Here is a 21,341-nt window from a genome sequence, read left to right on the forward strand (position 1 = left end):
CCTCAGCTGTCTCTGCCAGCGCAACACGCCCTAGCGTCTTTGCACTCCGAGCAGAACGAAGACTAAGCTCCCCGGAAGCCAGCGTTGGGTGGCTCTTGAGGCGGGGGAGTGCTGGACCAAGGATTTGGGGCCGCCGCGCCACTTTTCCCACAAGCCACCGCGGTCACGGATAGTCAAGCTTGAACTACATTTCCCAGAAGGCAACGGGCACACGCGCTCTATGGCTTCCTTTCCGTTTTCGCGTGGTTCTTGTGCTTTGCAAGGTGAGCCGGACTCATTTCAGGATATAAGAGGCACCGGGTGCGCGCTGTCGGGGCTTTGGGCAGCCGGGTTCGAGTGGAGCTCGGCCTGAACCGGTCAGGGTGATGGAGGAAGCCCTTAGGCCGCTGCGTGATGGACCGGTCGTTATCGGAATCTCAGGCCTGTGGGTGCGTGAACAGCAGAGGAAGCTGTTTGTGTACGTGGGAGAATGTTGTATGTGTCGGGTGGGGGCTGTGTGAGAGTGTGTACGTGTGTATGTGAGAGGAGGAGCGCTGTGATGTGCCTCCTTGACGGTGGGTGCGTCTGTGAGGCCGTGACAGGTGAGTGGCTGTGCCCGCGTGACGCGAATATGAGGGGTTTGTCCTTTACATGTGCGTGATGGCTGTGAAGAATGTGAAGGAGATTCAGCTCAGTGGCACCCAGCATCCACTGAAAAGAAAGCAAATGACTATTAGAACTTTCAGACACATTTCAGACGAAGAAATGCATGCCCTAAAACCAACAGTCTTATTAAGTATCCTAAACCGTGATTTTTAGATGAGAAACACTTCTTTCTTCTTCATCAGAGTCCTTCTTTGGGGGAATGGCAGCTCTTGAAAGGGAGAAGGCACAGAATGCTCCTTACACATCCTCCCACACCGGCCCTGCTCACACTGGGTGTCACTGGGACTCCTGACTGGAGGTTTCCTGCTCCTTCCCTCCACCCTCTCTCCTCCCAGCCGGAAAGTCGGATACTGAACCCTAAATGACGTTTTCCAGCAAGAAGGCATCGACTTGCTGTGAGATTGGGAAATTTTACAGCAAGAAGGCATTGGCTTACTATGATATTGGGAACGCCTGGGAGGCTGTTGTTTGTGAGCTCTGACCAGCTACGTGTCTCAGAACCCCCAAGGAGCCTATTGTGAACTCATACCTCCCAGATTCCAGCCTCCCTCCAATCTCCATCCATCTGTTTAAGTGTGAGCAGGACAGGGGTGGAGGTTGGTGTGTAAGGAGCATTCTGTGCCTTCTCCCTTTGGAGTGCTGCCATTCCCCAAAAGAAGGACTCTGATGAAGAGGAAAGAAGTGTTTCTCACCTAAACATGGTTTAGGCTAGTTAATAAAATTGTTGGTTTGGGGGCATGCATTTCTTCATCTGAAATGTGTCTGAATGTCCTAACAGTAATTTGTCTTCTTTTCAGCGGATGTTGGGTGCCACTGAGCTGGATTTCCTTCACCTTCTAATATTTCTTTCTCATATCATTCAAATCCTTTCATGTGTTCTCTTAATGTAAACAGAACCACAAAATATTTACATCCTTTGGTTAAGAATCAAGAACGATTTTCTGTTTTGTTTTTTTTTTGAGTTGGAGTCTCACTCTGTCGCCCAGACTGGAGTGCGGTGGCCTGGACCTCCACCTGCTGGGCTCTGGTGATCCTTCCACCTCAGGCTTCCAAGTAGCTGGAACTACAGGCGCGTGCTACCACGCCCAGCTAATTTTTGATTTATTGTAGAGATGAGGTCTCGCCAAGTTGCCCAGGCGAGTCTCGAACCCTCAGGCTCAGGCAATTCACTCACCTCAGCCTCCCAAAGCGAGGGATTACAGGCTGAGCCACTGAGCCCGGCTAAGAATGATTTTCTTATTTATGATTATTTGTTCAGGATTATGGAACTGATTAAGGAAATGATTAACCCATATGACTGAATATTATGCAGCTAATAAAATTACATTTATGTAGAGTTAGACATGAAAGAAAATGTACAGTGTGTGATGTTAAGCAATATTCACTTTATTTTGTTTGTTTTTTTGTTTTTTATTTTTTAGAGACAGGGTCTCCTTTTGTCACCCAGACTGGGGTACAGTGGCATGATTACAGCTCACTGTAACCTTGAACTCCTGGACTCAAGTGATCCTTCCACCTTGGTCTCCCAAAGCTCTGGGATTGCAGACCTGAGCTACTATGCCAGCCACATTTATAATAGTATTGACATTTATATTAAGTAATACTTAAAAAAATTAAATATCAATCCCCCTTCACAAGATTGTTTTGTGAGGCATTTTGCAAGATGGTATCCAACATAATATTTTAATTGTTTATAAAGAAGATGAGTCATGTGGCTAAGTTTATTGCACATCTTTTTTTTTTTTTTAATTTGGTAACTCACTCTGTCACCCAGGCTGGAGTACAGTGACATGATCACGACTCATCACAGCCTCAAACTCCTGGGCTCAGGCAATCCTGCCTCAGCCTCCTGAGTAGCTGGTACTACAGATGTACACTACCACACACAGCTAATTTTTTTTTTTTTTTTTGTAGAGACACAGTTTTGCTGTGTTGCCGAGGCTGGTCTCAAACTCCTGGGCTCAAGCAATCCTCCTGCCTCAGCCTCCCAAAGTGCTGGGATTATAGGCATGACCCACTGCACTCAGCCCTGCACATCTATTTTATACCAGACATTCTTCTAATACATTCTCTGATTTAATTTGCAAATGCATTTTTTGTATTTCTATAACTACCACCTTAAGATAAATGCCTAGAAGTAGAATCTGGGCTAAAACAATCAGACTTAACTAACTGCCTATGATATGCCAGGCCGGCAGTTTTAGTATTTAGGGGTGATACAAAGATTAAAATGATTTAGTTGCTACTTTTATGTTGCTTCTGGTAACTAAGGTAACCCCTGAATAGGAGTAAATGCATTAAAAACCACTCTGGAAATTCAGGTAATATGACTTGGATCTTATAAGGCAATGATTTTATTCTGACTGTGGCTATCACTGTTAGCTTATGATTACATTTTGGTGACCTAATATGAAAGAATTGTGATGGTAAATAACTCAGTATTGTAAATTTATACCTAACTTTTATTGAGATATAACTCACTATCATAAAATTCACCTTTGTAAAGTATACAGTTCTGTATTTTTAAGTATATTCACAAAATTTTACAATTAGCACTACTATCTAATTCCAGAACATTTTTGCTACCCCCCCCCCCAAGAAGCCCGTGCTCATTAGCTGTCACTCCCTATTCCCTCCTCTCCCCATACTCTGGCAACCACTAATCTACTTTTTTTCTCTATGGATATGCTTATTCTCAACATTTCATGTAAATGGAATTACACAATATGTATCATTTTATCTCTGGCTTTTTTCACTTAGTATAATGTTTTCACGTTTCATCTATATAGATGTATTGGTACTTTATTCCTTTTTTCTTGTAGTAAATGTATCATATACTTAAAACTTGCTATTTTAACCATTTTTAAGTATATGGTTCTATGGCAATAAGCTCATTTACATTGCCATGCAATCATCACCACCATCCATCTCCAGAAGTTTTTCATCTTCTCCAACTGAAACTGTATACCCATTAAACACTCATTCCTCCTTCCCCTCTCTCCCAGCCCCTGGCAACCAACATTCTACTTTCTGTCTTTACTACTCTGACTACCTCATATAAGAAGAATTTATTTGTCCTTTTGTGACTAGCTTATTTCAGTTAGCATATTATTTTCAATGTTGACCCATGTTGTAGCACACATCAAAATTCCCTTTATTTTTATGACTGCATAATATTCCTTTGGATGCATGTGACAACATTTTGTTTATCCATCAGTTGATATGCATTGGGTTGTTTCCACTTTTTAACTATTAGAAAATATTTGTGTACAAGTCCTTTTGTGAATATATGTTTTTTATTATCTGAGTAGACACCTGGAGTGGAATTGGTGCGTCATGTGGTAACGTTGTATTTTTTTATTCTGATGTTGTGAGATGCTAAATGAAACTGATAGGATAAGATAATTCAGCAGCTTTCTGGAGGACATGACTAATCGGGTGGGAAATATTTCTGTAAAGAAAAAAACTTGGAAGAGGATATAGATGTGAGACCAGCATCAGTATATTTTAGACTATACTCAGGGGCTTTACTCATCTTTTTAGACAATAATCCAATGTGTGATTTACATAGAAATTTTAGAGGAATTTGTGGTAGTGGGAACTGAAGGAAACAGACCATTTAGTAAAACAATCCAAATTTAGTTTTATTTCTGTAAGACCAAGTAAAAACTGTTTTTTTAAAAAATGAACTTTTCACTTTTTGGAGAACAGCTTCCACTTAGCATATAACAATATTCTTGTGCATATATCTTTTAAGTTAAGGCATGACTGTTGAATAAATTAAAAAATCTCAAGATCAAAACAAAAAGACGGTTAATGTACGAGTATATAACTTTTTCTGTCTTCTTCAACTTGATGGTCTGAATTTGGAGATATACAAATATTTTACAAATAGTATCATGTGGTAGTTATGATTTTATAACCTGATTTTTCTACAGACAGTATTTTTGGAATATTTTCTATGTCCTCAATGTTTTTCCCTACTTAACATTTTATTACATGGATATTTTATAGCATATTTAAGCAGTTCTTCTGGAATTAGAATGTTGAACACTGCCTGACCAAATCTATGTCCTTTCTACCCTTTTCAACCTCACCTGATCCTAATGCCATAAAGTAAGATGCGGTTTGGATGGTGTGGCTCCTGTTCAATCCGGAATGTATGATTGAAGGAAAGAAGATCTGTTCAGGACAAGACTGAGCAGCCCAATCTTATGGAGAGGAGCTTCCCCAAAATGAAGTACTGGCCAGAATATACATGCTCAAGTGTCTGGGTTTTTTGGAAATTGGGGGAGAGTTTGGATTTATATAAAGTCCTTCTAATCTTATCAAATTGTGTGTGTATGTATAGTAGGCAGTATTATTCAAAATAGAATGGAGTAACAGAAAGTTTAATTTGTTACATGGTAACTAAAGCATGCCTTTTCTCATGATGTCTTTTTCCTCTCACAGCTCTGAATGTACTTTGTTCTTCAGTGGAGGAACCTCAAGGAGGATGCATCAGTTTTTGCAGATGTAAAACCATGGCACGTGTAAGCTGTTATTTTCTTCTCATTGAAATATGTGATGTAAATATTTTCATTAATTGTTCTGAAGCTTGCTACCTAAAAGAGCCTCATTCAATTATTTGCTTCCCAGTTCCTTCTATACCAGGAATGACGGTGCTACCTATGTGGTCCACTGTCTTCTAACCAGTGTTTATGTATTTACTGACAGGATTATTCATTTTGCTTATGTTCCTAATCATATATTAAGAGCAGTGATAGAAAAATGAAGGAGTCACGTCCAGTAAAGAAAATAATTGGGCTTTAAGGTCAGACTGTAGTTGGATGAATTAGAGATAAGGATCCCATTTGGCCAAGTAGGGAAAGAATCAAGTTTTCCACAGACATTAATTTTTCTGAGTACATGTGATAAAGTCTGGCAACGAATGGTCCTGGTCTTAGTGTATGTTGAGATCTAATGCTTTCTGAGGCTTTTAGAATTGAATAGCAATATGCTTTTAAGACTTTCAAATATAAGTATCATGATTTTTGAGAAGGATTCCCTGACCAGTGAATACCATGGCTATTTTATTGCTGATTAGGAAATGCTGACATTGACTACATTAGTATCTTCTAACTTAGCAAGCAAAAAGTGTTCAGTAAGAAATGTTTGATGTTTACTATAAGAGAATAAAATAGTAAGTAGTAAGCTAGTGGAGAGTAAGAATTGAGATAGAACTTAAACCTGATTTAATTTAAAAATGATAAATTCTGTTATAATGGGAAGTTGGCGTGTTGTATATCCATTTAAAATACTTATTTGTCAAAAGAAGAAAACTAGTTGTTATAGGATTAATGTAAAGAATTTGAGGATTGAAGACATTCCTTAGTTTTATTCAAATCTCAGTTTTTCTATCTCCTGAGGCAATCCCTGCATTCAATTGGTATGTTTAGTTCATTTACATTTAGTGTAATTGTTGATATAGTTATACTTAGTTTATCCATTTTACTATTTGCTTTCTATTTTTTCTTTTTTTCTGTTTTTGAGTTGGAGTCTCACTGTTACCCAGGCTGGAGTGCAGTGGCGTGCGCATGATTACCACAGCCTCAACCTGCTGGGCTCAGGTGATCCTTCCACCTCAGTCTTCCAAGGTACTGGAACTAAAGGCATGCACCACCACACCCCGCTAATTTTCTGATTTATTGTAGAATTGAAGTCTCTCCAAATTGCCCAGGCTGGTCTTGAACCCCTAAGCCCAGGCAATTCTCTCGCCTCTGCCTCCCAGAGTGCTGAGATTACAGGTATAAGCAACTGCATCTGGATTGTTTTCTGTTTTTTCCAAATGGATTTTTTTCCTGTTTCTTCTTTTTTGTCTTCTTTTGAGCTAATTAAATATTTATTCTAAATTCCATTTTAATTTGCTTTTTCACTAGGCATTTTGCATATTTTTAGTGGTTACTGTCTGTATTAAAATATATATTGTTAACTATTCACAATCTACTTAGAGTTAATATTATACCACTTCACATAAAGTATAGGAGCCTTGTAACTGTATATGTTTATTTACATCCCCTATCCTCTATGTTAGAGTTGTCATATTATACCTACATATATTTAAAACTGCAGTACCAGGCTGGGCTTGGTGGCTCAGCCTGTAATCCCATGCTTTGGGAGGCCGAGGTGAGTGAATTGCCTGAACCCATGGGTTCGAGACCTGCCAGGGCAACTTGGCAAGACCTCATCTCTACAATAAATCAAAAATTAGCCAGGCATGGTAGCACGCGCCTGTAGTTCCAGATACTTGGAAGGCTGAGGTGGAAGGATTGCCAGAGCCCAGCAGGTCGAGGCCTGGCCACCGCACTCCAGTCTGGGTGACAGAGTGAGACTCCAACTAAAAATAAATAATAAATAAATAAATAAAACTGCAGTATCATGTTTTTTAAAACATATTTATTGATATGCAGTACACTGCACATAGTTAAAGCATACACTTTGGTGGTATATTTTGAAATATGTATACACCCCTGCAGCCATTGCCACAATCAAAATAATGAACTAATTCATTATTCTTAAAAGCTTTTGTAATTCCTTCTTGTTTCCTCCCACTTTGCCTCCAGGCAACCCTGATCTGCTTTCTGTCAATATAAATTAATTTGCACTTTCTAGAATTATATATGAATGGAATCAAGCAATATATACTCTTTTTTTTTTTTTTTTGGTCTAAAATCTTCTATTGTCTTAGTCTATTTTTTGTTGTTATAATGCAGTATCACAAACTGAATAATATGTAATAAAAAGAAATTTGTTGTTTACAGTTCTATAGGCTGACAAGTCCAAGATTGAAGAGTTGCATCTGCGGAGTGCCTTCTTGCTGTATCATAGCATGGCAGAAAGCATCATAGGATGATAAGGGTTCAAGAGGGAGAGTCATACTGGCTTTTTTAATAGACCCACTCTCTAGATAACCAATCCACTCTAGATAATTAACTCTCTCCTAAGATACACTATAATCCATTAATCCATGAATGGATTTATCCATTCATAAGGACAGAGTCCTCACAATCTAATAAGTTCCCACCTGATTCCATCTTTTATTTTTTCTGAGTTGGAGTCTCGCTCTGTCACCCAGGCTGGAGTGCAGTGGCACGCTCACAGCCACCACCGCCTTTACCTGCTGGGCTCAGGCGATCCTTCCACCTCAGCCTTCCAAGTAACTGGAACTACAGGAACATGCCACCATATCAGGATAATTTTTTGATTTATTGTAGAGATAAGGTCTTGCCAAGTTGCCCAGGCTGGTCTCAAACCCCTGGACTCAGGCAATCCTCTCTCCTCCACTGGCCAAAGTGCTGGGATTACAGGCATGAGCCACCACACCTGGCCTGATTCCATCTTTTAATACCAGCCATCACAAATGGCAGTTAAATTCTAACATGAGTTTTAGAGGGGACGCTAAAACCATAGAATTCCACTAAGCATAACTATTTTGAGATTTATCCATGTTGTTGTATATATCAATAGTTCAGTCCATTCCATCTTATGGATATATTATAATTTATTTATCCTTTTTCTTGTATACAGACATTTGGGTTGTTCCAGTTTGGGGATATTTTGAATAATAAAGCTGCTATGAAATGTCCTGTACAGATCTTTGGGTGGGTCTAAGGTTTTATTTCTCTTAAATACCTAGGAATAAAATTACTAGGTAGTATGATAAATATATTATAATGAATTGCCAAGCTGTTTTCCAACCTTTAAAACTATTTTACATTCCCACCAGTAATGTATGACGGTTCTAATGACTCCACACCTTTAGCACCCTTCTTATTTTCAGTCTTTTGAATTTTCTCATTTCTTTTTAGCTGACTCTTACAAATGTTGATATGTTCTATTTTCATTATTATTCAACATGTTTTAAATAACATGTTTAAAATTTCACTTGAGATTTCTTCTGTAACTAATAGGTTGCTAGATGCAGTGGTTCACAGCTGTAATCCGAGCACTTTGGGAGACCAAGGTAGGAGGACTACTTGAGCCCAGGAATTTGAGACTAGCCTGGGCAACATAGCGAGACCTCATCTCTACAAAAAATTTAAAAATTAGCTAGGTATGGTGATGTGTGCCTGTACTCCTAGCTAACTTAGGAGGCTGAGGCAGAAGGATCACCTGAGCCCAAGAGGTTGAGATAGCAGTGAGCTGTGATCATGCCACTGTACTCCAGCCAGGGTGAAAGAGTGAATCTCTGACTCAAAAAAAGAAAAAAGAAAAAGCTCAAAAAAATTTTTCTGACACCAACAGGATCCAAAGAGCATACTAGAATATATAGCATTTAAACTAATAGGAGAAAACTTGACCCAGGTAATGAAAAACTAAAAGGGACATAGGAAGGATACCAAGTAAAAAATGAAATTAGATGCTAAAAATAAGTTAATATAAAAATAAAAAAATTTATGAATAATTCAACAGCTAAAAGACACTGGATGTTTATATAAAGTTTTGAAATTATATTGCTTAAAGAGACATAATCAGAAATAACTGTTTTTTAAAAGTTGGAAACTATATACCTGAGATATAGTGAATCAAAAATAAAGCTGGAAAAACAAGCTTAATATGGAACACAATTGAAAAATGTTTTCCCTTTTAAATAGACTTTATTTTTTAGAGTAGTTTTAAGTTTACAGGCACAGCCTTCCCATGTATCAATATCTTGCATCAGAGGAGTACATTTGTTACAACTGGTGAACCAACATTGACATATTGTTATTAGCCAAGTCAGACCCATAGAATTTGCAACACCAAATTCATACAAGTGGTTTCATGTTCCATGGTTTCAATTACCCACAGTCCACTAGCATCAGTATGGCTTGATGATCCTCCTTCTGATGTATAATTAAAAAATCAGTAGTAGCCTTACAGTACCTTACAGTACCTTACAGTGTCTGCATCATTCACCTGACTTCATCTCATCATGTAGGCATTGCATCATCTCATATCATCACATTTAGAAGGGCGAATATAGTGCAATGAGGTATTTTGAGAGAGACAAAATTCACATAACTTTTATTACAGGATATTGTTATAATTGTTTTATTTTATTAGTAGTCATTGTTAATCTCTTATGGTACCTAATTTATAAATCAACCTTTATCCTAGACATGTATGTACAGTACTTGACTCACAGTAGTTTGGCTTATGATTTTTTTTTTTGACTTTATGATGAGTTTACTGGGATATTAATGCATTTTTGACAATGGATTTATCGGGACATATACAGAGGAGCATCTGTATAGAAAAAGACCTGAAAGGCATAGTATATATACAATTCAATACTACCTTTCAGGCATCCACAGGCATTTTGGAACCTATCTCCCACACATAAGGGGGACTACTGAATCTACCTTTATGGTATTGTACAGAACAGTTCCTTTGCCCTAAAATTTCTCTGTACTTTGTCTGTTTATTATTTTGTTTTCCTAACCCTTGGCAACCACTATCACATAGTTTTACCTTTTTTAGAATATTATGTAGCTGGAATCATATAATATGTAGACTTTTAAAAGTACTCTTTCCCCTAGTAATATGCATCCAAGTTTCATCCAGGTCCTTTAATGGCTTGACAGCTCTTTTCTTTTTACCGATGGAATAACATTTCATTGAGTGTACCACAGCTTATTTATTCTTTTGCCTACTGAAGGGCACCTAAGCTGCTTCCAGATTTTACAAATAATGAATAAAACTGCTATAAACATTTGTGTGCAAGTTTTTGTGTGGGCATAAGTTTTCATTTGCATAAATGCCAAGGAGCATAATTGCTGGATTGTAGCTTATGCTTAATTTTGTAAGAAACATATGAACCGTCTTCCAGAGTGATAATAGCATTTTTGCATTCCTAGCAGCAATGAATGAGAGTTCCTGTTGCTCTGCATCCTCACCACATTTGCCATTGTCAGTATTCTGGATTCTAACCATTCTGATAGGCATATCATTGTTTTCTATTGTATTTCCCTAATGACATATGAACTGAAGCATATTTTCATGTACTTGTTTTTTTTTCTTTTTTCCTTCTCCAAGTTATTAGTAGAGATCATATGCTTATTTGTTATTTGTATATCTGATTTGGAGAGATGTCTGTTCAGGTCTTTCCCTTATTTTTCAATTGGGTTTTTGTTTTCTTACTGTTTAGTGTTGAGTTCTTTATTTTGGATAACAGTCCTTTATCAAATATATCTTTTGCAAATACTATTTCTCAGTCTGTGGCTTATCTTCCCATTCTCTTACATAAATGAATTCTTGAGGGAAAAATATCATAGAAGAGAATGTAATCTTGGTAAAGTTTATATAATATTGCAGCAACATTATACTAAATATAGAATATTTAAGAGAAGGACTTTGACTAGGGGTTTAAATAGAACTGTTAGCGTTCAACATAAACTTAATGATTCTGAAGGTTCTAAAAACCATAAGAAGAAAGGCAAGCAATAGATTTTTTTAAGAATGGAAAGAAAATGAATAAAATATTTGTCATCCACAGACATTATGGTTATCTAAGTAGCAAAACAAACTTAAAAAACAATTTATTAGAATTGATAAGTTTAGAAAGATTACTTCAATACAAAATAAACTTAGGACTATCAGATGTTTATATTTTACATTATGAAGAAAAAGAGACTTTGAAAAATAGTAATATTTGACCCCAAAATGGAAAAAAAATTGTATGTTTGTATTTGTACATGAGAAAGAAAAATGTTATCCATATAGCATAATTATTCATTCCCTCCTGCCTGGCCATGCTGATAGTGCTGATAGTGACAGTGTTCAGAAAAACTGAAAGTTTTATGAGAAGGCTAAATTGATTTCTAACATTAAGAAAGAAGGATGGACTGGGCTCGGTGGCCCAGCCTGTAACCCAGCACTTTGGGAGGCTGGGGCGAGTGGATTGCCACAGCCCGCAGGTTTGAAACCAGCCTGGGCAATTTGGCAAGACCTTGTCTCTACAATAAAACAAAAAAATTAGCCAGGGGTGGTAGTACGCATCTGTAGTTCCGGTACTTAAAAGACTGAGACAGAAGGATTGCCAGAGCCAAGCAGGTCGATGCTGGGGTAACTGTGAGTGTGCCACTGCACTCCATCTTGGTCTGGAGTGAGTTGGAGTGACTCCAACTCAAAAAAATAAAAATACAAAAAGAAGGATGAAAAGAAAAGATATGGAAGACTGAAATGACAGAAGTAGGATTTAAGTGAAGAAGAGAGGCAGAGGCTGGGGACCTGAGCCACAGAAAAGAGAGCTAGCAGCCTTCATTCTCTCTGGAGAGGTAAGGAGAACTTTCAGGAACATTGCTGTGATTGTGTTGTTGAAGAAATATATACATTATTTTTCAGGCAGGAGGAGCGCCTGAGCCCAGGAGCTTGAGGCTATGGCGAACTGTTATTGTTCCACTGGGTTCTAGCTTGGGCAGCAGCGTGAGACCCCAACTCAACAAAACAAAACATGTTATATACATGTGTTATATAGGATTTTATGTGCATATACTCATATGTGATTTATAAAAGTATATGTGTACAAAGTATTATAGGCTATGAATCAAGATTTTTAAATGATTACTCCATAAGAGTGGGAAAATCAGAAACAAGTAATTTCTTATTTTGCTTTATATACTTGTCTACTGTTGGGGTTTTATCTTTTGTAATTTTTTTTTTTTGAGATGGTTTTTCTGTCACCCAGGCTTGAACTCGCTGCAGCCTCGACCTCCTGACCTCAAGTGATCCTCTCATTTTAGCCTCTTGAGTAGCTGGGACTACAGGTATACACCATCACACCTAGCTAATTTTTTCTTTTTTCTGTAGAGATGAGGTCTCACTATGTTGCTCTTGTTTCAAACTCCTGGGCTCAAGTGATCCTCCCACTTCAGCCTCCCAAAGTGCAGGGATTATAGGCATGAGCCACTGCCCTGGCCTACTTTTTGTAATTAAAAGGTAAATATTTTACTTTTGGTAATTAAAAATAAGATCTGATAGTCTCCTCATAAGTTAATAAAAAAAGTAAACATAGAAACTGATTATAATCAATTGATTTTCATCAGGCACCATCTTTGCAGCTGTTGTTAAAGTTTCACGTCCTGTGCTTTCAGCACCGAGGTGTTTAAAGAATTTCAGAATGGGGCACATGGTTTTAAACATAGAAAAAGAGAGAGTACAAGACAAGGACAGATGGGGAAAGAAGGCACAGAAGGTCCTAGACAACTTTTATGTTTCAGGAAAGAAGGGACAGGAATATTAAATAGTTGGAAGGCATTTGAGTAATTTTTTTAAGATACGCGGATAGAATATGTACAAACACAACTCTGTCACTTATGGCAGTACCAGTAAGGCAAGTTACTCAAATTCTCTGGACCTCAGTTTTTTTCCCACACGAATTGACTCTTTCTTTTGGGAAAGATTACTCTGGAGCATGTCATCCTGTGTGGTAGCGTTTTGTACACAGTAGAACTTCTTTCAAAATTGGAGTCTGTTCTCTCAAACCCTGTCACTGCTTTATCAACTAAGTTTATGTAATATTCCAAACCCTTTGTTGTCATTTTAATGATGTTCAAAGTGTCTCCACCAGTAGTAGATACCACCTGAAGAAACCACTTTCTTTGCTCATCTATAAGAAGCAACTCTTTGCCTGTTCAAGTTTTATCATGAGATTGTAGCAATTAATTCACATTTTCAGGCTTCACTTTCCATTCTAATTCTCCTGCTATTTTCACACCATCTGCCATTACTTCCTCTACTGAAGTTTTGAACCCCTCAAAGTCATCCATGAGAGTTGGAATCAACTTCCTGCAGCTCCTGTTAATGGTGATATTTTGACCTCCTCCCATGAGTCACAAATAGGCTTAATAGCATCTAGAATGGTGGATCTTTTCTAGGAGATTTTCAATTTATTTTGTCCAGATTCATCAGAGGAATCACCATCTATGGCAGCTATAGCTTTATGAAAAAAAAATTTTTTTTTTGAGTCAGTCTCACTTTGTTGCCCAGGCTGGAGTGCATTGGCATGCTCACGGCCACTGTAGCCTCAGCCTGCTGGGCTCAGGCAGTCCTTCCACTTCAGTTTTCCAAGTAGCTGGAACTACAGGTGTGTGCCACTATGCCCAGCTAATTTTTTTAATTTATTGTAGAGACGAGGTCTTGCATGTTGCCCAAGCTGGTCTTGAACCCATGGGCTCAGGCAGTCCTCTTGCCTCAGCCTCCCAAAGTGCTGGTATTACAGGTGTGAGCCACTGTGCCCGGCCTGAAATGCATTTCTTAAATAATAAGACTTGAAAGTCAGAATGACTTCTTGATCCTGCAGAATGGATGTTGTGTTAGCAGGTATGAAGATATTATCTTCCTGTAGATCTCCATCAGACCTCTTAGGTGACTAGGTGCATTGTCGGTGAGCAGTAATGCTATGAGAGGAATCTTGTTTTCTGAATAGTATATCTCAAGAGTGGGCTTACAACTTTCAGTAAACCATTCTGTAAATAGATGGCTGTCATCCAGGCACTGTTGTTTCACTTATAGAACACAGGCAGAGTCAATTTAGTGTAATTCTTAAGGGTAGATTCTCAGAATGGTAAATAAACATTGGCTTCAACTTAAAATCACCAGCTGTATTTGTCTGTAACAAGAGAGAAAGAATGTTCTTTGAAACTTTGAAGCCAGGCATTGACTTCTTTCTAGCTATGAAAGTCTTGGGTGGCATCTTCTCCAGTATAAGACTGTTTTGTCTACACTGAGAATCTGTTGTTTAGTGTAGCCACCTTCATCAATGATCTTAACTAGATTTTCTGGATAACTTGCTATAGCTTCTCTCTCAGCACTTGCTGTTTCACCTTGCACTTTTATGTTATGGAGACAGCATATTTCCTTAAGCCTCATGAATCATCCTTCAAACTTTCCTTCTGCAGCATCCTCACCTCTCTCAACTTTAACAGAATTTGTGGAGAGTTAGAGCCTTACTCTGGCTGAAGGAATTGTTTTGCCTGGTTTGATCTTCTCTCTAAACCACCAAAACTTTTTGCATAGCAGCAGTAAGACCATTTTGCCTTCTTATCATGTATGTGTTCAGTGGAATAGCACTTTTAATTTGCTTTAAGAACTTTTTGATCTAAAAATTGACCTTCTGGGAATATACCCAGAGGAACTCAAATCACTCTATGAAAAAGATACCTGCACACGCATGTTTATTGCAGCATTATTCACAATAGCAAAAACATGAAACCAACCGTGCTGCCCATTGAAAGAGGACTAGATTTTTAAAATGTGGAACATATACACGATGAAATATTACATAGCCATTAAGAAGGACAAAATTATGAACTTTGCAGCAACTTCGATGGACTTAGAGTCTATAATACTGAGTGATCTATCACAGAAACAAAGAACTGAATACCACATGTTCTCACTCATAAGCGAACCCTGAACAATTATCATAATACTATTTTAAAAAGGGGGATTGGCAGTAGTGGGAAACTGCCTGGGGAGGAAGGGGGGGTCACACCTCATCAATAAGTGTACCTGATTTCAAACCAGGTGAAGTGGGGACCAAAGTGAGACCCAAACTTTACCTACACAATGACTATTTGTACACCTAACCCTGAATTGTACCCCATATCTTTTAAAATTAAAAAAAAAAAAACCAAAACTTTATCATTCACCACTTGAAGACTAACTGGTGCAAGAGGCATAACTTTTGGCCTACTTCAGCTTTCAGCATTTCTTCCTCACTGAGCTTAATAATTTTGGGTTTATTTATTTATTTAATTTTTTTTTTAAAGAAAATTATGTTTATTTGGAAACAGGAATTGCAAAGGGAATATGCATACCACAGTAGACTATGTGGGTACTCAGGGAGGGAGAGGAAGACAAAGGTTTTTAAAGAAAAACTGGGGAGGATTGCATAATTGTTTTAAGATCGTTATCTTTGGCTACAAGGATCAATAACAAGCAAGACTCTGTCTCATATAAAATTAAATAAAATAAATAAAAAGAAAGAAAACCCTAACAGGCAGAGAAAACCCTAACAGGCTGAGAAAGCACAAATGCCTGATAACAAGAACTATCCCAAAGACTGCAAAATTACAACCCTACACAAATGCCATCACAACCTTACACACAAAAAATGATTCTACAAAAACATCTGCCTGGAAACTGCCTTTCCGACCTCAAATGGGTTTTTTTATTTAAAGGAAGAGACATGTGACTCTTCCTTTCACTTGTTCACAAAGGCCATGCAGGGTTATTCACTGGCTTAATTTCATTGTTGTTATCTCTCGGGGAATAGGGAGGCCCAAGGAGAGGGGAGAGAAGGGCGGCGAATGGCCAGTTGACAGACCAGTCAGGACATACACACCATTCATCAATTAAGTTGGCTTATATACAAGCAGTTCATGGTGTCCCAAAACAATCACAATAGTAACATCAGAGATCATTGATCACAGATCACCATAATCACAAACATTCAATTTGTAAAACATGCAATATCTGTGTGATTAAACAAGATATGCCTGTGTAAGAAGGGAGGAGAGAAGGGAAGTTAATGGGCAGTGAGGTGATAGAGTCACTGAATGGTTTATTTTTTCTCCATTCAATACAGAGATCTGTTGTTTTTTTTTTTTTTTGAGTTGGAGTCTCACTCTGTCACCCAGACTGGAGTGCAGTGGCCGCTCCCGGCCACCACAGCCTCACCTGCTGGGCTCCGGCGATCCTTCCGCCTCAGCCTTCCGAGCAGCCAGAATTACAGGCATGCGCTACCACACCTGGCTGATTTTTTGATTTATTGTAGAGATGAGGTCTCGCCAAGTTGCCCGGGTGGGTCTCGAACCCGCGGGCTCAGGCAATCCACTCACCTCAGCCTCCCAAAGGCGCGGGATTACAGGCTGAGCCACCAAGTGTGGCTAAGAACTGTTTTTTTAATCCAGTCATATAATCAGCAACCTCCTCTCAGACACAGTCTAGAAATGCCAATCCTTAGTTAACCATGACCTATGGAGTTCACTGTAAACAGGAAATCCAGAAGTCTTTCAGAAGCCACTTGTTTGAGGGTGGATTGAAAATGCAGTGGGAACAATTTAAATGTTGGGGCTCCTACTCAGGAATTTCCCTCTTTAAGATTACATTTCTTGATGAATGTTTAAAATGATGGATAATTACCCTGATTTGATTGGTACACAGTGTATACATGTATTGAAACGTAACACTGTACCCCATAAATATGTACAGTTATGTGTTAATTATAAAGAAAATAAACCATGACAAGAACAACAATAACAAAAAAGATCACATTTCTCAGATGTCACTGAGGCTGGAATAATCTTGATATTTTAGGTTTTCCTGTGCCCTCGTGGTCTTTAGGGACCATGTGGTAAGATAGTCGCATCATAGGAAAAAAACCACTGCAGGCTGTTTTTCAGAATTAGATCAAAGCCAGACTTGAATTTGCAGTGATACTAGAGATTGGGACTTTGAAGCTGCACGAGGTGAGGAGGCGAGGAGTCCTGGGGCATAGACAGGATGTGTCATACTTGGATCTTCATCTGTGTGTACCTGAGAAGCAGAGGAAAGGGCTTATGTCACTAGGAGTGGCCAATAGTGGGAGTGAGTGTGTCATGTCCATGTCTGTGAGTGTGTGTAACAGGCTAGGCTGGGTCTCCATGGTGGCATTTATGGTTGTGACACTGTGAGTAGTATGTGAATGTGCTCTTGTGACTAGGACAACTGGTTTTTATGTGAGTATAGGTTGTGGAGCTCTGCCTATGTTACCGAGTTGCTTACCTACTGGTTCCTCTGCTCTCTCAACTTACAGCCACTTGTAGCTTAAATAAATAGCCCTGTCAAAATCAAATAAAGTATAAAAAGAAATCACTGAACAAACCATTTTACTTGGGAAAAACAGAATTGCAATTTGGGGTGTAGGGGCAAAGTTGTCCTCTGCAAGTTTGCTGAAAATGAGCTGACAATAAGAGAAAAGGCATACACATTTATTGATGTGCATGTTTAAAACATGCACGAAGTTCTGGAGGCCAGGACTTGCAGCTGATGTTTGAAGGAAGAACAGTCTTGTGGGACTGAGCCCTCAACCTCTGGGATTTGATGCTATCTCCTGAAGGAGACTCAACTGGACACTCATTGCACAGTTGATTGCTTGCTTGGTATGAGGGAAAACCCTCCACACCTTTTGTTCCCAGAAGTCTTTTGTGTTGATTGTTGTGTGAATGCAGAGGAAAAATTATTTGTGTTTTTTCTACTTAGCTTTATTAGAGAAATGTTACCTATTGTTTTGAAAGAAAACTCAGGATGTGGCAAACTGATATGTGAGCGAGAGTAGCAGGTAAAACCAGTCAGAGCAATTGTTTCAGTAGCTGCTAGATAAAAACTGGTCTTAAGTTTATAGCAAGTCATTTTGTCAGCTGCTTTGCGAAGTAATCCCAGGGTAGGTGCTTGTGCCCTGAGTGCTTTTCTTTTCTACCCCCTAGTCTCTCAACTTATTTAATTAGATATGACAAGATAACTCCAATTCATTTAATCAGTTTTCACAGCCAAGAGAGAAGTTACGTTTTGAGCACTAGCATGAAGGTTCCCAGCAAGAAAGCATACACATCAACTAGGGACAGGAATTTTTAGAGCTGCAGGGTACCTCTTATTAAGCCAGACTCCTGGAAAGACATTATGGGAAGACCCCCTGGAGTTACACACCCTGGTGGAAGCCTTCCCTTGGGGATCTCTGGGGGCAGTATAAGTTTCAGAACCACACCATTCCCCCAGCTCTAACCCCAGGTACCTGCTGTGAACTCATAGATACAGATTTCTGCTCTTGTATCCTCATTTTATATGTGAGGTCATGACCCACTTTTCCTCTAAAAGAATTGTTGTATTCATGAATAATGAAGGTTAAGAAATATTGTTGATGCCTCAAAATCAAAGTTCATGTGAGTTTGTTTCCTTTTTGTTCACAAAATTTTTATTTGGACATGAGAACATTTGGTTTTCTTTGCCTGAAGTGGACTGTGTAGAGACTGACTACCTTTAGGCCTTGCTTCCCTAGTGATGACAGAGTTTATTGAGATAAATCTTTACCCACAATGGTTCTTATTTCTCTCTCCTCTCCAGGTAGTATTCATGTATTCAATTGGCAGATCATTCATATCACAAAGTTGGGCTGTATTTTAGGTGATTATTGTGCAAGGGAAAGTGGGTTTATGTGGAATCACACACCAGATATCTTAGATATTCTTTCTCTAGAGGTCTAGGAGTCCACAAATGACAAAGTCATCCACTTTGTAATGCTTTTGGAAGCGGGACTATAATTTGGTACTGGAGAATAGAAGTGTGTCAATTAGGGGTAGAATATGTTCAGATGATCTCCAAGAAATAATTGTTAGTACTGGCCAGGTGTTGTTTGTGGTCTGGCAGCCTGCATTTCTCAGGCAGTTGTTGTATAGACTGTGAGAGTCTGTGTGCTATGATCCTGAAGAGAATGGGCCTGGGATATTCCAAATTTGGTTTGAATTTTAGCTCAGCCATTTTCTGTCTACATGAGCTTGGCAGCGTATTCACTCAGGCTCTGTTCCACAGCTCTCAGATGTGTATTATGAAAGCACCTACTTCATAGACGTATGACAATAATTTTTTTAAAAAGCGTGTAACAACAGAGCTAGAACATAAGGAGTGCTCAATATATATTAACTGCTATTATTATACTATTATTGTGAACTCATCAGGATTCAGTAGTAACAGAAATATGAAGGTAATTGATAGTATTTGCAAGTTAAGAAAGTTATACAGAGGCTCAATGGACAAAGAACAATGAACCTTAATCATCAGTATTTTCATTACTCTAATGACCAATCATGGCTCACCATAGCTTCAACCTCCTTCCTTCAATCTTTCCATCCCAGCCTCTCGAGTAGCTGGTACTACAGGCATGCGCCACCATGCCCAACTAATTTGTGTGTGTGTGTGTGTGTGTGTGTGTGTGTAGATGAGATCTTGCTGTGTTGTCTAGGCTTGTTTCGAAATCCTGGGCTCAAGCAATTTTCCTGCCTCGGCCTCCCAACAAAGTACTGGTATTACAAGTGTGAGCTACTGCGCAAAATGTCTGATTTTTGATGCTACAGTCCACTTGTAGAAATTTATTGTAAAAAACAAAACACAGCTGGGCTCGATGGCAGCCTGTAATCCCAGCACTTTGGGAGGCCGAGGTGAGTGGTTTGCCTGAGCCATGGGTTTGAGACCAGCCCGGGCAACTTGGCAAGACCTCGTCTCTACATTAAATAAAAAATTCGCTGGGCATGGTAGCGTGTGCCTGTAGTTCTGGCTACTTGGAAGGCTGAGGCAGAAGGATCGACAGAGCCCAGTAGGTTGATGCTGGGGTGGCTGTGAGTGTGCCACTGCACTCCAACATGGGCAACAGAGTGAGACTCCAACTCAAAGCAAAACAAAAGAAAACAAAACACACACACACACACACACACACACACACACACAAATACAAATATAGACATACTCAAATTGTGTGCAGAAACATTTTAAGGAAATTTTTGATAACAGAAAACTGGAAACTTGTCGAATAGTAGGCAATATCTTAAAAGAATTGTACTGTATGTATGTACTGACATATTATGCTATTATCAATAATTATTTATTTAACCAACAAATGAAGAAAAGACATTTATAATGAATTACTGAGGGAGGGAGGTAGATTTTTTAAATAAACAATATTTCAGAGGTGGTTTATTGAGATAACAAATATAGACTTTATTGTTAGTCTTTTAGGACATGACTTTCAGACTTAACCTCTGATTCTTAATAACATGTCAGTGCCTTAAGGTCTCATTGGTGAGTTGGGAAAGAATATCACTTAGTATATAAAATAATCTACAAAGATGAAGTATATAATTGACAAATCTAAAAAATAATTGTTTGATGTAAGTTAACTATTATTATTTGAGATGAAGAACCCTACAAATTCCTTACTTTACTACTTAGAAGAAATATAATTCTACTAATTCCATTTTTTAATACCAAAAAAATTGATGCTTCTTTGACCTACATTCTTACAATGCTAACTTAAAAGTGTCAAAACCTGACTTTAAGCATACAATTCTTCTCAATAATCAAGTATTAGCAAAAAAAGATTCTCAAATACCTAAGGAAAAATGGGTGCCCTTCCCCTGCCCCCAGCAACTTTAGAGAAAACTTTGCAGTAACCTAAAGCTGCTCAGAGATTATGATCTGATAAATTGCCAAATTAAGAATTAAACAGGAGTCTAAATCCTGTTCTTCAGTACAACGTGGAGATTTATATAACTATTCCTAACTTTTACCATCTATTCTGGTTTCTGTCAGTATCTGTTCTGAGTATCTATAGTATGAACAATGTTTCCAGTGCATTAGATACAACATTCATATAATAATAGATATTTAGATACATAAATAGATAATTAAATTTCATACAATAGATACTTGGAAGCACTTTGACATCAGCGATTATTTCTGTGTTCTGCGAAATGACACTGAATCTCCTTTTAAAAATTGAATTCTAAAATGTTACCTTAGTTGGCCATTTTTTTTTTCTTGGTAATTAAGTTTAACTGACAAATCTATGATCCTAAAAAGTAGAAATATCTGAAGTGTTTTCAAGTGAGAGGGGGATTATGGACCCTTCTCAACAAACTAGATATAGA

The 21,341-nt window shown here is 38.4% G+C and overlaps 1 protein-coding gene across 1 annotated transcript in view; it reads left to right on the plus strand.

Annotated features, from left to right (window-relative positions):
- Positions 1-200: 200 nt before the first annotated feature.
- LOC103249531 (zinc finger protein 573-like) overlaps positions 201-21,341 on the plus strand; it is a gene marked incomplete at its 3' end in the record, with an annotated part of 31,333 nt that continues 10,192 nt past the window's right edge. Inside the window, exon 1 of the mRNA XM_021706640.1 lies at positions 201-263. The remainder of the gene's footprint in view (positions 264-21,341) is intronic.

The sequence above is a fragment of the Carlito syrichta genome, unplaced genomic scaffold (assembly GCF_000164805.1).
Source record: "Carlito syrichta isolate Samal-C Ts95f unplaced genomic scaffold, Tarsius_syrichta-2.0.1 Scaffold43554, whole genome shotgun sequence".
In the NCBI taxonomy this organism is placed as follows: domain Eukaryota; kingdom Metazoa; phylum Chordata; class Mammalia; order Primates; family Tarsiidae; genus Carlito; species Carlito syrichta.